The sequence below is a fragment of the Nuphar pumila genome, chromosome 2 (assembly GCF_984573655.1).
Source record: "Nuphar pumila chromosome 2, dmNupPumi1.hap1.1, whole genome shotgun sequence".
In the NCBI taxonomy this organism is placed as follows: domain Eukaryota; kingdom Viridiplantae; phylum Streptophyta; class Magnoliopsida; order Nymphaeales; family Nymphaeaceae; genus Nuphar; species Nuphar pumila.
In genome coordinates, this window is record NC_143250.1 from 8,461,474 (window position 1) to 8,475,884 (window position 14,411).

A 14,411-nucleotide genomic window follows, 5' to 3' on the forward strand; every position below is an offset into this window, starting at 1 on the left:
CCCATGTCAAATAGTTTCACATCACCCCAACAACCAAAATACATCATGAAAATAAAAGAAACAAAATAACTAGGAAGAGTCCTATGGCAACTGAGATGCAACAGATTTATTCGATGGCACATTGTTAGGCTCTTTCGTAGGCCTGCGCAACAACATTCTGTCCATAATGCCTCTTTTGTGGCATTATGCATTCCGCTTTGTTGCGTGTAATAAATGGCCCCTAAATGCTAGCTATTGGAATGTGAATATTTGGAAGAATTCATTCTCCCAGCTGGTAAACATTGGTTCCTCTTTCAATACTATGGAGTTACAAAGTTTAAGGAAAAGGTTTGAAGATTATTTGCATGAGAACCCTCATCAAGAAATTAATCCATTGTTCGCAAGTCAGAGAACTAAAATGTATTCTTCAAAGTGAAGAGAGCTTTTGTTAACCGTATAAGAGATTTACCTATGCAGAGGCTTAGTATGGACTTCTAGTCCCATTTGGAAGAGTCTCAAGAAGCCTAATTCAGATGTGTTAAGATGGATCTCTTTAGAAGGCTACTTCAGATAAGGTTTTGAGGAAACCTATACAAGGGTAGAATTCACTGTAAGCTTATCAAGGTAAAGATTATCTTAAGAATTATCTAAGTTAAGATAGAGGGTTAGAGAGGCCTAGCGAACAGAGCTTTGGGAGGAGGCATTCAACATATTAATGACTTGAATATCTCAAGGGATGTAAGATCCATTGTCGGAGGCACATTCGACTTTGGGGTTTTGTCCACTGATTTTTAAATTAATGGATAATTCTTTTTATCAAAATATATTTTATAATAATGTGATTGTAGGTTATATGAGAGTTTAGTTGTTATAGCTTGACATGCTATACTGGATACTGATGCAGATTGTCATAGCATGAAATGACTGGTATGAATTTTCTTGGAAATCTACTCAGGTGCCGTCTCTTTAGTTGCTCATACACACACTAGTGCCATCTGGAGTGAGTTGTAGAAATCTTTCTCATGAGGAAAACCTTATTGGTTGTGATGACTTGGTCTTTTGGCACTTCCCCTATTTGACTAAACAGTAGGTTATGTGAGTTATTTGCTGCATAAGCTACCCAACAGTTTTACCTGTAGTTATTTATTATGGCTGGTCTGTGTTGTGGCTGACCTTGGTCAGTTGAGTCGTTGGAGTGGCCAAGTGAAGTTTTTGATATCTCAAACCGTGTCTATCCAAGTTACCAATTTGGTGCACAGATCAAGACTAACAAAATGAATAATTACAGTAAAGTTGAAAATTTTACTTAAATGATGCAATTCTGCAGGTCAGTCTGTCCAGTCATAAACATTCAAATTTCTGATTGTTGTGCTACCATACTTGCATAGCACCACATCAGCTGATGTGACATATTAATCTTGTTATAAATCCGGGAAATAATAAGGTTTGCTTTGCTTCTTCTTCAAGTCTATAGACTTATCTTGATGACATTTTAAGAATGGAATTCCTCGCATAAAACATGGAGACCAAGAAAGCTATGAAGTTCTATGGTATGCCCCAAGATGTGTTTGATTTTGAAGAGAACCAGCTTTTTCACATTAGAGATCTGATTCTGATCATTGCCTTCTAAAGGCATTTCTTCTTCTTAGTTTACAATTGCCTTTGTTGCCAAGTTGACTGCATCTTTTTAAGAGTTTATGCCTATTATTGGGAATAAGCAGAAAACAGTATGAGATCTTGAAATAGTATGACAATAAAATTAGGCCGTACCAATTAACGTTCAAAGAAATTGGTCCACTACTCAAATGTCAAGAAAAGAACATCATAATGCTCTAAAGCACTTAACCCATGTCAACACTTACTGCCTCGGTATTGTGTTTCTATGTAGCTATAACAACAACAACAACAACAACAACAACAACAACAACAACAACAACAGCAACAACAACAATAATAATAATAATAAGAGCAGCAGCAGAAACAGTAAGGACAGCAAAATTTGTTTCATAATATCACAGCGAGTTATGATACAGCTAAGCAATGTTTAGGAAATTTGTAAAGTTACATCAGTGATATTTAGGGCTCTCAAGGCTTTATTTTCTCTATGTTAACTTTCAAATTTCTATGGGCTGTTATCCTATGTCAGGTGCTCTTCTAGCTAACAAAGTAACTTTTGCTTTGGTTTTTCTTTCTCTTTCCTATTGGAAATTATCTTGATTTCAAATTGAGATTATTACAATTGGAAATCTATTATAGGAAAATTAGTTAATTTGAGATTATTATAATTGGAAATTTATTATAGGGAAATTAGTTAATCTTGAAATCCAGTCTCTGAAATTAAATGGATTGATAATAATAGAATCAAGGCATGGTTATTTTGGTTAACATGGAATACATAAGATGGCAAGAAAAGTTTTCATAATGAGCAGCTATGCCTACTAGTTCTTGTAAGTTTGTAAGATACCCCAGTTTTGATTGATTAGTAAAACAAATTAGATCATACTCCAATCTTCTTCTGTTAGTTTACTTAAAATATCTTCAAAGTCCCTTACAAAAGACATAGTTAGGCCGTAAAATGTAAGGCATAGTTATGTCATTCCTGTTTCTTTAGCATTTAGTATTTTCGAGTACTGCACCAACTTGCTAATGTGACAACATTTTTTTGTTAGATGGAATCAGAAATTAGAAATTTTGATAATCTTTTTTAATCCACTTTTAGGGCATGTTTGGAAGCGAGAAAATGGTTGAAAAAATGCAAGTAAAAATGGCAACTCTTCCAACCATTCCAAATGTGAGAATTTTTTAAATGAAGTTTTTCTAAAAAGTGTGATTTTTGATAAGAAAAGTTCTCCACCTGGAGGGGTGGAGGAATTTTTTTTATCAAAAATTCTTTTTGATTAGGGCAACCATTCACCCACAACACACCTCATCCCATGGGCTGCCACAAGAAGAGCTTCCTCCATCTTCATCTTTCACCATTTTCAGGCCTCTCTCTCTCTCTCACACACACACACACACACACACACACATTTTATATTCCGTTTTTCTCTTGCTATACAAACAAGTGAACATTTTTCATTTAAAAAAGTTATCATAACAAAACTTTTCATAGGCAAAATTTTCTTTTTCTCTGTGAGAAATTTTCTTGCTTCCAAACGTGCCCTTAAACTTAATTAGGCTATTGGAAAGTCTTTCTCTAGTAGTTCCTTCCCCGAGTTCTGATGCTCGGAATCACTTTGCGTTACTTGACGAGTCCATAGAGATAGTCACTCTAAGACTATCATAACATGGGGTTTCAGTCTCGAACGAGACCCAGAGCCAGATGAAGTGAACTCAGATAAAACTCTTCAAGAGAATCAGTGAAGATGCCCTATAACAAATTGTGCAAAAAGTGCTCCAATTTTTTTAATCCCAATAGCTTCTATAGGTCTATCTAACGTTCCACTGACTCATTTTCATCATCTAATCCACCATGCATGGTGCTTAATCTACTCATCTAAGTCATGATTATGACCTAAAACTCAATATTTTACTCACAGTAGTAGTTCCTACGTGATATCGCAACCCTAGAATGTGGCTTATCAAGAATTACATTGGCCCCTTACGTGGATATGTTCACCAAATAGAATATCTGATATCACCACTACAATAAGAATCCCTATTGTCAACCCATCCATACAAAGTTAAAGCTATCCCACCAACGAGGGCTCGGCTTGTCTGGTAGTAGCAGTTAGTGCACGTCACCTTGTGTTGGGACGTTGCAGGTTCAAAACTCAATGGTATAGTTGTTTAACTGGTAAGGGTCTGCCTAACCCCAGCTTGCCTTTAAAAACAAAAGTTAAAGCTATCCTTTTTTGCGCCATCTCTTCAAAGAAATGGCCCCATAATCTCAGAGAATAAATATATCATTATGATCTGCACCCACAATTTATAGTTGAACCTACACCATCCACTTAAGCAAATGCTTAATGATGATAAAGTGCTAACTATAAGTTTAAGTGGTGGAATTATCCTTAGAAAATAGATTTAAACTAAAAGCCAAACATGGAAGCAGTAAGTCGATGAGTCACTTGTGGTTCAGCTCATAAAGAGCTCGTTCAAACCGCAAAATAAGCTCGGCAAGAGGAACATGAACAACAGGTCTCCAGTTCGACTCTGCTCTTACAGGCTCATTAAGTACTAAAAAATATATTCTATATGCATCGTATATCATATAATGCAGTGTAAAATAAACAGTTGAAGTGCTTGGCTTGCAAGCAAATTGGTTTAGTGTTCAAATTCTACTGTTTCCAACTTTGAAACGATGTATTTTTTCTTTTTTTGTAAACAGGTCAACTTGAGCTTGGCTCAATAGGTTTAGAGTTCAAAATTCTCCACAATTTCAGCTTTGAAACAATGTATTTTTCTTGTAAATGAGCCAGCTCAAACTTGGCTCATCAAAGTTCCATCTCGGCTTGATTCGCCATAAAAATGAGGTGAGATTGAACACCTCATGTTCAGTTTGTTCAGCTCGTCCCTACTTTAAGTTAGACTTGTATGCCTGTCAGTAGCCAGGAACCTCTGCAAATGTCTGGATACTGACCAGGATCTGACTGCATAGTCAAGATCAAGAACTTACTTGGCATCTAAGTGGGTCAATTCACCAAGTTCCGGTACAGTAGAGTCAGACACAATCCGAGAGTAATTAGATCCAGCCAACGTTCTATTTACTGCATTAGACTCATAAGCTCTTGTGGATTGCTTGATAGTAATGTGCACATCTACTAAGGAGTAAGGATGACATAATGTATTAATTTTCTCTTTGATTGTGCATGTGGCTATATATATGGTTGCACACGTACATGTTTTTATTTTAACATAAAATAATGAATGCGGATGCTCCAATTTATAGCCACCCTTTGTTATGTAGCTTCCACCACCACCTTTCCACTTAGTGGCCCTAGGCCTTTGACACTATTATGTGCCCATATTTTATGTAAATAAAAGAGTTGCATCATGATTTTTTCAAGGAAGCATGGTATTCTGACTTGTACACAGTTTGAAATCCTAAAGTTAGGGACGTAAACGGTTCGGATTCGGATCCCATGTTGCCAATACCAATATTCAGCCATTCAGATGTCGCCTAAATCCGATTTGGATTCGGATGGTGAAAAATCCATATCAGGTCCACTTTTTTTGTATAAACGAATTCGGATATCCGTCAAATTTGGATTTTTGTTAGATTTAGTAACAAAAAATCAAAATCATATCGGATATGGTTTTGGCTTACCAAATGCAACTAAACAGAATAGAACTCGGGTCTGATATCGGATAAAACCCTATTAGTTGGCATCCCTACCTAAAGTTCAAGGTAAGCCGTGGGACTTTTTCTCTGTTGTAATAATGAGCTTTTCTCTTGTAGCCCTTTGACCAAAGTTTGAATGATTAATGGGGCCCTTTAGAAGCGTGTTAAAGAAAATTCTAATGACCCGTTTGTTTTAAAGGTCTTCTTGTATGAAAATCACAACTTTCGAGACACCACCGCCCCCAGTGAGAAACACCTTCCCAAGGTAGGGAGGTATGAGCTGGCTTTCGTAGGAAACCAGCTGCTCCTACGAAAACATGGGCCCACGTCATGGGTGTCAAGGATGTTTGTTTTCACCCGTGTGACAGGAAAATTATCCACTACTTTTCTATGAAAATGGGTCCTTTTCTCCTGAAACAAACGAGCCCCAAGTTCATTGATTTGGTAGGGTTCACTTGGATTAATATTACTATGCGAATATTCAGGCTGATCTCTATATTAAAATTGAAATTCTACGGTCTTGATATATTTTTCTATTTTATTTTTCAATCAAGCATGGAGGTTGTGTGTGTCTGTGTGCATATAATGTGAAGACAATATGGAATTTTGTGTGTATCTCAGTGGTATTGTGCTGTGTGATTGCGTGTGTGTGTGTGTGCATGTGTGCATGCACTCATGCTTGCTCAATTGAAAAGTCAGGATGAGTACATTGGTTTTATTTCCTTCTCCCGAAAAGACAGTTAAAGGTTATTCTATATGGTCTTAATTTTGCAAAAAATGTGGATCTAAAAAAAGGGGTAGGGGTGAAGCCAACCGAAATAATAAACAGACCATATAGAATATATCCCAAGGGCTATATCTAGCTTTTGGTGTTCAGATCTATTTAAGCCTCAAGAACCGTTATAGATCAAGACTGAACAGAATAATAAACGTTTCAAGACTGTAAAACATGGATTAGAAGGCTGCATTCCTAGTTTTCATGGGGCCTCGGGATGCAAGCAGGTCGGATTCAGGATGGTGGTTTTGCAATTTTTGGCTGTTTTGAATCTTATTTCCATCTGAATTTTCATGTATTTAGCTGTTCCGGATCCTAACCATTTGCATCCCTACCCGGCACCTCTTGGGGTTGTGGAGGACCTCGAGGGCTTTACCGGTGTTATTGTGGGTGGGTTAACAACTGGGTTTTGTCTTAGCTTAGCAGAAAAAAAATGGATTAGAAGGTTTCAAATTTCTATGATATGACAACTAGGTTTGAGATCATGGGCACCCACCTTAATATGCTTATTTTCTTGTTAATTTATTATTTCCATCAAAGCTGTATGTACTTGGCTCATGAAAATGGATTTATCTTGCACAAAAATTCTTGTATTTTATTTCCTTCACCAAAAGTGGCGTGTGAGCACGTTCAAAGCATAGACATTGAGGAAGTATATATAGACCAAGCACCCTCCCCTCCCCCACTTCATTGCCGTAATAGTTGGATGCTTCAAGCTTTATGATACTTCTCCTTTTCTTTTTCAACATTTTGTGACCAAAGTTGGTAGACCCGAGGGGTTAGCGTAGTTGGAACGGGTGTCTGCTGTCAGACAGGCAGTCAAGGTTTGATTCTTGCGAGCATTATCCCCTTGCATAAGTCGAAGCCTGTGGCTAGGGATGGCAGTGGACCGGGGGATACCGGGGGCCCCGCCCCGCCTCGCCTCGTTTGGACCGGGGATGGAGGTGGGGATGAAGGTTAAAATCTATCCCAGTGTGGGGATGGACTTACGGTTTTCCCCCATCCCGCCCCGTCTCTGTCTCAATCCCCGCCTTGCCCCGCCCTGCTTTGCTCCTGTTTGGACCGGGGATGGAGGATATGAAACGAGGATGGAGGCGGGCTGGAGGTTAAAATCCATCCCCGTGCGGGGATGGAGGTTCGGATTTTGAAACAGGGCGGGGGTGGAGACCTTGTCCCCCGCCCCCGCCCCGATCAACTGCCATCCCTACCGGTGGCCCATTTATGGCTAGCAATACGAGGAAAATAATAAATATAATTATGATTCTTGAAGCAGTTCATGAGAAAGAGAAAGATTTTGGAAAGGTATTAGAATTGTGGAGTCCATGATGTTGAACGAGAAGAAAAAGGATGAAGGTCCCCACATTTGTTGGTGGACAAATGAGTAGGCTGTTACTGTTAAAAACTTGGCAATGCCGCGTTACCAGGGAGTGGATGTGAAGGCCTTGAGATGAAGGTGCCGGATTAAACCCCAATGGTGCACGGGTATGTCTGTGGTTTTCGAAGATGGGCGGCATAAGGCAGGGGGTGATCGTGGGCCCCACCCAGGATTTGCCTTGCTGGGGGCGGGTCTATTAAGTGGCCTAGTTCTTGGTGGGAAGCAGATCAGGTCACGCTGAACATGAGCATTTTTTCTCATGCCGACATTGTGGCTATTTTAAAAAGCTGAAAAGTCGACAAAACCACGTGGCATTCATCCAAAATGCAAACAGACGGGGCCACGATGTCGGCATGACCAAAAACGCTCATGTTCAGCATGACCTGATCTGCTTCCTTCTTGGTAAGGGTTCTTCGACATAAAAAAAATGCAGCACCTGAGTATAACAGGTTGCCCTCAAGTTTTGGGCCGAATAAACCTCTGTTTGGGAACTGGTAGTTGAGAAGAGTTTATGCATTTGGAAAAGTGGCAGCTGCCAAATCCTGAAAAAATAGTATCCCTCTGACTCTGAGGACAAATAAACCTGTGGCGTGAGGGACACGGAAATCAAATCTTGATCAACCAATATGAATCGGGTTGGATCATGATATGTGCGAATCAGAATCCAAAATGTAAATAATAGATCCGGATCTGAACAAGATCTAATGAGGTAAGGTTGAATCTGAAACGGAAATACATGTGGTAATACTGGATCTGAAAAATTAAAACAAAAACAGGCTATTTACATATAAAAATGTAATCGGGTCAGATTTTGAATTTGATCAATTCAAGATCGGACTTAAAATGCTGGTCTGAATCCAAAAGTAATCTGATTGAACAGATCCTAATCTGATCCGAGTATAAATTCAGATCGTACTTAAAAGATCTATATCCGGAAAAAACATATTGGATTCAGATAGGATATCTGATCCGTTTGCAGTCCTGCTCTGTTGTCTAGACCCCATAAACTTGACAATGTTGCTGTTTTTTCCTTTTACCACTGGACCTAGAGACAGACTGGACACGATCATTATGGGATCCCTGAGATTCAATTTGAATCCGTATGCATATAATCAACCCTGAAGGATCCAAAATCAGTCAAGGATTTGTAGTTCTAATTCCATAATTCGACGATCTAAACACCACAAAACGACAATCATTCAATCCCAAATTTGACTTTAAGGTGTTTACTGGTAGGAGTGCATTTTCAAGATTTTTGGTGTCACCAATGCTGTTAATGGTGAATATAATATGGTGTTGGATCCAAGATCATGTAGGAGAAGGACACTAAAGTGGAGTCTAGTCCATTGACTTAGAATCATGTAGTCACAACATATTTAATGCATTCAACTGTAGAGGGCGCATCAGATAACTTTGGTATCACGAAAGGTTACAAATTGATATATAATACGGTGCTGGATCCAAGGTGGTTCTGGATCCCGAGGCAACACTAACTCCATCGCCCTGACTTGATGTAGAGCTTCTGAACTCCCACACTCCACTTTCCAGATTGACGGTAGAAAAGGGGGCAGCTTACCGTGTTTGGTGCAACGAGGTTTGACCCCCAAAAATTCAGGAAAAAAGGGGGGAAACGGCATATTTGTGCGATAAAAAAAAACTATTTTTTTTCATCTATTTCGCCATCTCACCTTATTTTACGGGGCCACCAAGGTCCAAAATGCATTATATATATATATATATATATATATATATATATATGACAAGAAACCCTTGTCGAGAACCCAGTCACTCAATGGACACAACCCTTACAAGCAAGAATGGAAATGCATAGTGGGTAGGGTGGCATGCCCACCCTAATCTAGAAAAATCCCCCAAGGGGGTAATTATCATATCTATAATGTGAAGTTTGTTAGGATTTAAGGTTTTTATTTGGTTTTCTAGAATGATGTAAGAATTTATATTTATGGTTTTAATGTGTGTGTGTTTAATTACTATTAGGCATAAATCCATGAATTTTGTGTGATTTGATTTTGATTAGAATATTAAAGGTTTTTTTTATTAATTAATCATAAATACATAATTTATAATGTTTGTAGTGATTAGGGTCTTGGCTTTTTTTAAATGGTATAAACATTTGGTTATGGTTTAAAGGGTCTTCTGTGTTTTTTCAATAGTCATCATGCATGAATATATGAATATTTTGAGATGTGATTTTGGTTATAATATTAGTGTTTTTTAAAAATGCTATAAATATTTAGTTTATAGTTTTAAGGTTTTTGGTATTTTTTTCATCTAATTAGCATGAATCCATAAATATTATGTAATTTGATTTTGGTTAGAATATTTGGTTTTTTATCAAATAGCATAAATGAATAATTTATGATGTTTTGTAGAGAATAGGGTTTTGCTGTAGTTTTTTTTTTTAACTTACTTTTACTTTGTATTTGTGCCCACCCTACTTTACAATCCTTGCTTTGCCGTGCTTGCAAGATAAACATCAGGTGGAGCCATGCATGGTTACCCTATCTTTTTTTTTTTTTTTTGCGATGATGAATCCTTGCCAAAGTGAAGAAAACCCTGAGTGGGACCCCAAGACCATCCTGCCTTATGTGGCCCACCATTGAAAACTATACACACTCGTGCGCTAGTGGAGTTCGATCTGGTGCCTTCAGTTCAACACCCTCACAACCACCCCACTGGTCACACAGGTGACCACCACAGTGACTATGGCCAACCTATCTTACGTGCCCCCAACTGTGTAAAAGCTGCAGACACACTCTAGCATCTTCATCTTAACACTCTTAATTACGCAACCCCCTAGTGAACATTTCATTTTAGTATTATCCATTTTGGCATCAGTTGGAAACCAAAGAGGAGCTTGCGATATGGCAAATGATATGATTCATCCATATGTTAACATGAAAATGCCACGAGCACTCTATTTCGCCATCTCCTGACGCTAGGACTATGTCATAGGGATGCGCCATTTTGGTCGTGTGTTCTTGATGACACGAGCAGATATGTGCAAACATATTAATTCATACACCGACACATACAAATGTTATTTTAATATATTTAATGTTCTATAATACTTTTTTAATATTGTTTTAATAAAAGTATATTTTTAAATATTAGATTTTTTAGGCACACAATAAAAGTGGGCCAATATTAGATTTTTTCTAGCTCACAATAGAAGTGTGCCAGTAAAAAAAATTTTTTTTTTACACAGAAAAAAAGTATGCCATTAAAAAAGACTATGATTTAAAAAAAATGCCCTTTTACTTTTTTGTGGGCTCTCTCTAAAAAAAAAATCTCTGCTCTCTCTCTCTCCCTCTCTTTCTGTCTGTGTTCATCGAATACCACTGGTTCCCACCACAATAAGCATCCTCCTCTGTCTCTGTCTGTTCCCTTTCTCTCTCCCTCTGTTCACCAGTCGGCCTCTCTCTGGTACTTTGTTCGACCACACCGGTGTCCTTCGCTCTCGATGGCATCCTCTCTGTCATCCTTCACTCTCGGTAGCATTCTCTCTAGCGTCCTCATCCAAGGTATGTTAAAATAAAAAAAAATTTATATATGCTTTAGATTTTAAGAGTTTTGAATTATAATTCATAATTTTATAATTTATTGAGTGAATGCATGTTAAAACCAATTTGTTTTCTCATATATGATTTAGATTTTAGAGATTTTGTATTTTAATTGCTAATTTTATAATTTATTGAGTAAATGCATAATATCTTATTTTTTTATGTATGCTTTATATTTTAGAGGTTTTTTATTATAAGCTATAATTTTGTATTTATTGTGTGAATCCATGCTAAATTTGATTTTTTCTTATATATGATTTAGATTTTATGGGTTTTATATTTTAATTACTAATTTTATAATTTATTCAGTGAATACATGCTAAATATATTTTTTTGTTATATGTATTTTATATTTTAGGAGTTTTGGATTATAATTCATATTTTTATAGTTTATTGAGTGGATGCATGTTAAATCTGATTTTTTATCGTGATTTTATGAGTTTATAATTTATTAAGTGAATGCATGTTAAATCTAATTTTTTTTAGTATGCTTTAGATGTTAGGTTTTTTTATTATAATTCATAATTTTATAATTTATTGAGTGAATGCATACTAAATCAAATTTTTGGTTTCAAGTATGCTTTAGATTTTAGAAGTTTTGTATTCTAATATATATTTTTATAATATATTTAGTGAAATCATGCTAAATCTAATTTTTTTCTTATGTATACTTTAGATTTTAGAGAGTTTGTATTTTAATTCATATTTTTATAATTTATTGACTGAATGCATGCTAAATCTAATTTTTGGCGTTTAAATATGATTTAATTTTTAGGAGCTTTGTTTATAATTTATATTTTTTCAATTTTCTTAGTGAATGCTTGCTAAATATGATTTATTTTCTCATATATATTTTTTATTTTAGATATTTTATATTTTAATTTATATTTTTATAATTTATTCAGTGAATGCATGATAAATTTGATATTTTTTTTAAGTATTCTTTAAATTTTAGGGGTTTGATTTATAATCCATATTTTCGCAAATTCTTTAGTGAATGCATGCTAAATCTGATTTTTTTTCTCATGTATGTCTTATTTCTTAAGGGTTTTATATTTTAATTCATATTTTTATAATTTATTGAGTGAATACATCCTAAAGCTGGTTTTTTTAAATATGCTTTAAATTTTAAGAGTTTCATATTAGTTCATATTTTTGCAATTTTCTTAGTGAATGCATGCTAAATCTAATTTTTTTTCTCATATATGCTTTAGATTTTAAGAGTTTTGCCCTAAATCTTATTTTTTTCAAGTATGTTTTAAATTTTAAAAGTTTGCATATTAATCTATAACTTTACAATTTTCTTAGTGAATTCATGTTAAATCTAATTTATTTTCTCCTGTATGCTTTAGATTTTATGGAGTTTTGCATTTTAATCCATATTTTCATAATTTATTGAGTGAATGCATCTTAAATCTAACTTTTTTTCAAGTATGCTTTAAATTTTTTGGCTTTGCATCACTCGAACAAAATCACTACCTTGATATTCAGATTTAAGTGCTAAGTTGTTGAGGTTCGTTGTGATTTGATGGATAACGCTAGAGTCGGGGTACCGGGAGCATGCTCAAAAGATTATCAACAGACAGAGACTCACCTCAGGTGTTTAAAACAGTGTAAAATGCACCATAGTTGTTAGCAGGAAGACCGACCAGGATGAACATACAAAAGTCATCATGTGGTACAGGTTTAGATGCCATGACCAAGTGATGAGCTAGTGTCTTCACCTTGTGAAAGTAGACTCTACTGAGCTCGCAATTGCTGAATACCAGACCGAAAAAATGCATAAAACATGCATTTGAGGGTGGTCCATAGCTCATGGGACGAGGCAACTTCAATGACTTGGTTGTAAACCATATCTGATAATAAGGTCAATAACCAATTGAGAAGTAGTTGATATTGGCACATTCATTTCTAAAAGGCAGAATTTTCAGCAGCGTCTTTGCCTAGTTCAGCAGGCAAAAATCGTGTAGGACAGGGTGTTGATCTATCAACAAACTCGAGTAAATTCAAGCTACGCAGGAGGGGAGTGAGTTGCAACTCTCAGAGTAGGTAGTTCTCTGACGATAGCTTAGTCCAAAGAAAATGTTGCAGATTCGAAGGAGCAAAAAAAAATCAACAGTATAGGGTTACCTTACGACTCCATTGAAAGATGATGATCGTTGGATCTTAAACAAAGCTTTGATACTATAAACGAGCACCGAAGATTATTTTGAAGCAATCACACACAGGCAAACTCTTTTAAAGTGGTTTGGTTATTAAACCTATGCCCACTATATATTCTCTCCTCTCTTATTCAACTATTTATTAGAGAAAGAGGTTTCCTTATAATAGAGATTCATGTTACATTCTCAGCATGGCTCTTGTTCTTAACAAACTCTTCAATTTTAGGAGTTTTGGTTATTTGATTTGTGGAATAACTACCACCGTAATGTATAATTGTTGTTCATTTGGATTATCGACTGCTTCATTTAGGTTGTCAACATGTTGTTGTTGAGATCCATCTGTGATGAGATCCAATCCCGGTTTTTGTGGATCCATATTGTTATCATGAACAAGGCTGAACATGGGGTGTTTGAGCCGGCTAGGCTCGACTCATGTAAGCTTGTAAAACAAAACATATGAAATATATGCAAGTGTTGTTGGGTCGGTTGGTGGTTTTCGGGCAAAACTCCATCGGCTCCCCTGAGTGGCAGTGGCCCTGTGTAAAAACTGAAAAACACAGAGCACTGAGGACAGCGTACCTGATGCCACCATTGTTGAGCTGTTGTGGGTCGTGGAGATTTGCTGGAGTAGGAGAAGGCCACACTGCTACTGGTGGTGGTTGATAATGGAAGGGAAAGGCTTCTCCTCAGCCGGACTGCTGCCCTCCACGAGCCCAGGCTGCTGAATGCAGTCGGTGAGTAGGACTGATTCCCTCTTAATGGAAATCGACTGTATGGAGAGGCAGGAACCAAAAACCCTCTCTCACGATTTTCCTTGTGTTTTTACCTTGATGGGGGTTGCTAATGAAACCCCCTTTTTATAAACACAAAATGGGAACAGTTGTTTAATCGTTCCCTCTTATTTGTGCAGGTTTAACGGAAGGAGCATCTTCAGAGAAGGAGCGTTACCCACATCGTGGGTAACCAGCACCAACGTGGTGGTTTATCCCAATATTCTCTCACTTGTTCCGACAATAAACCCTTTAACCAGAAAACCTTATGGGAATAACTTGATTAATAGAATGACCTTTTTATTTTATTCTATAGGTGATCACTTTATTTATATGCATATGTCAAAAAGAGTTTAACAATCCCATCCCCATTACATGATCGGAATATAATCTCGGTGCTAGCCCTTTAGTAAGAGGATCAGTGATCATCTCTTTTGTACCAATGTTAACAACATGTACTAAATGATTCTTTATCCTTTCTT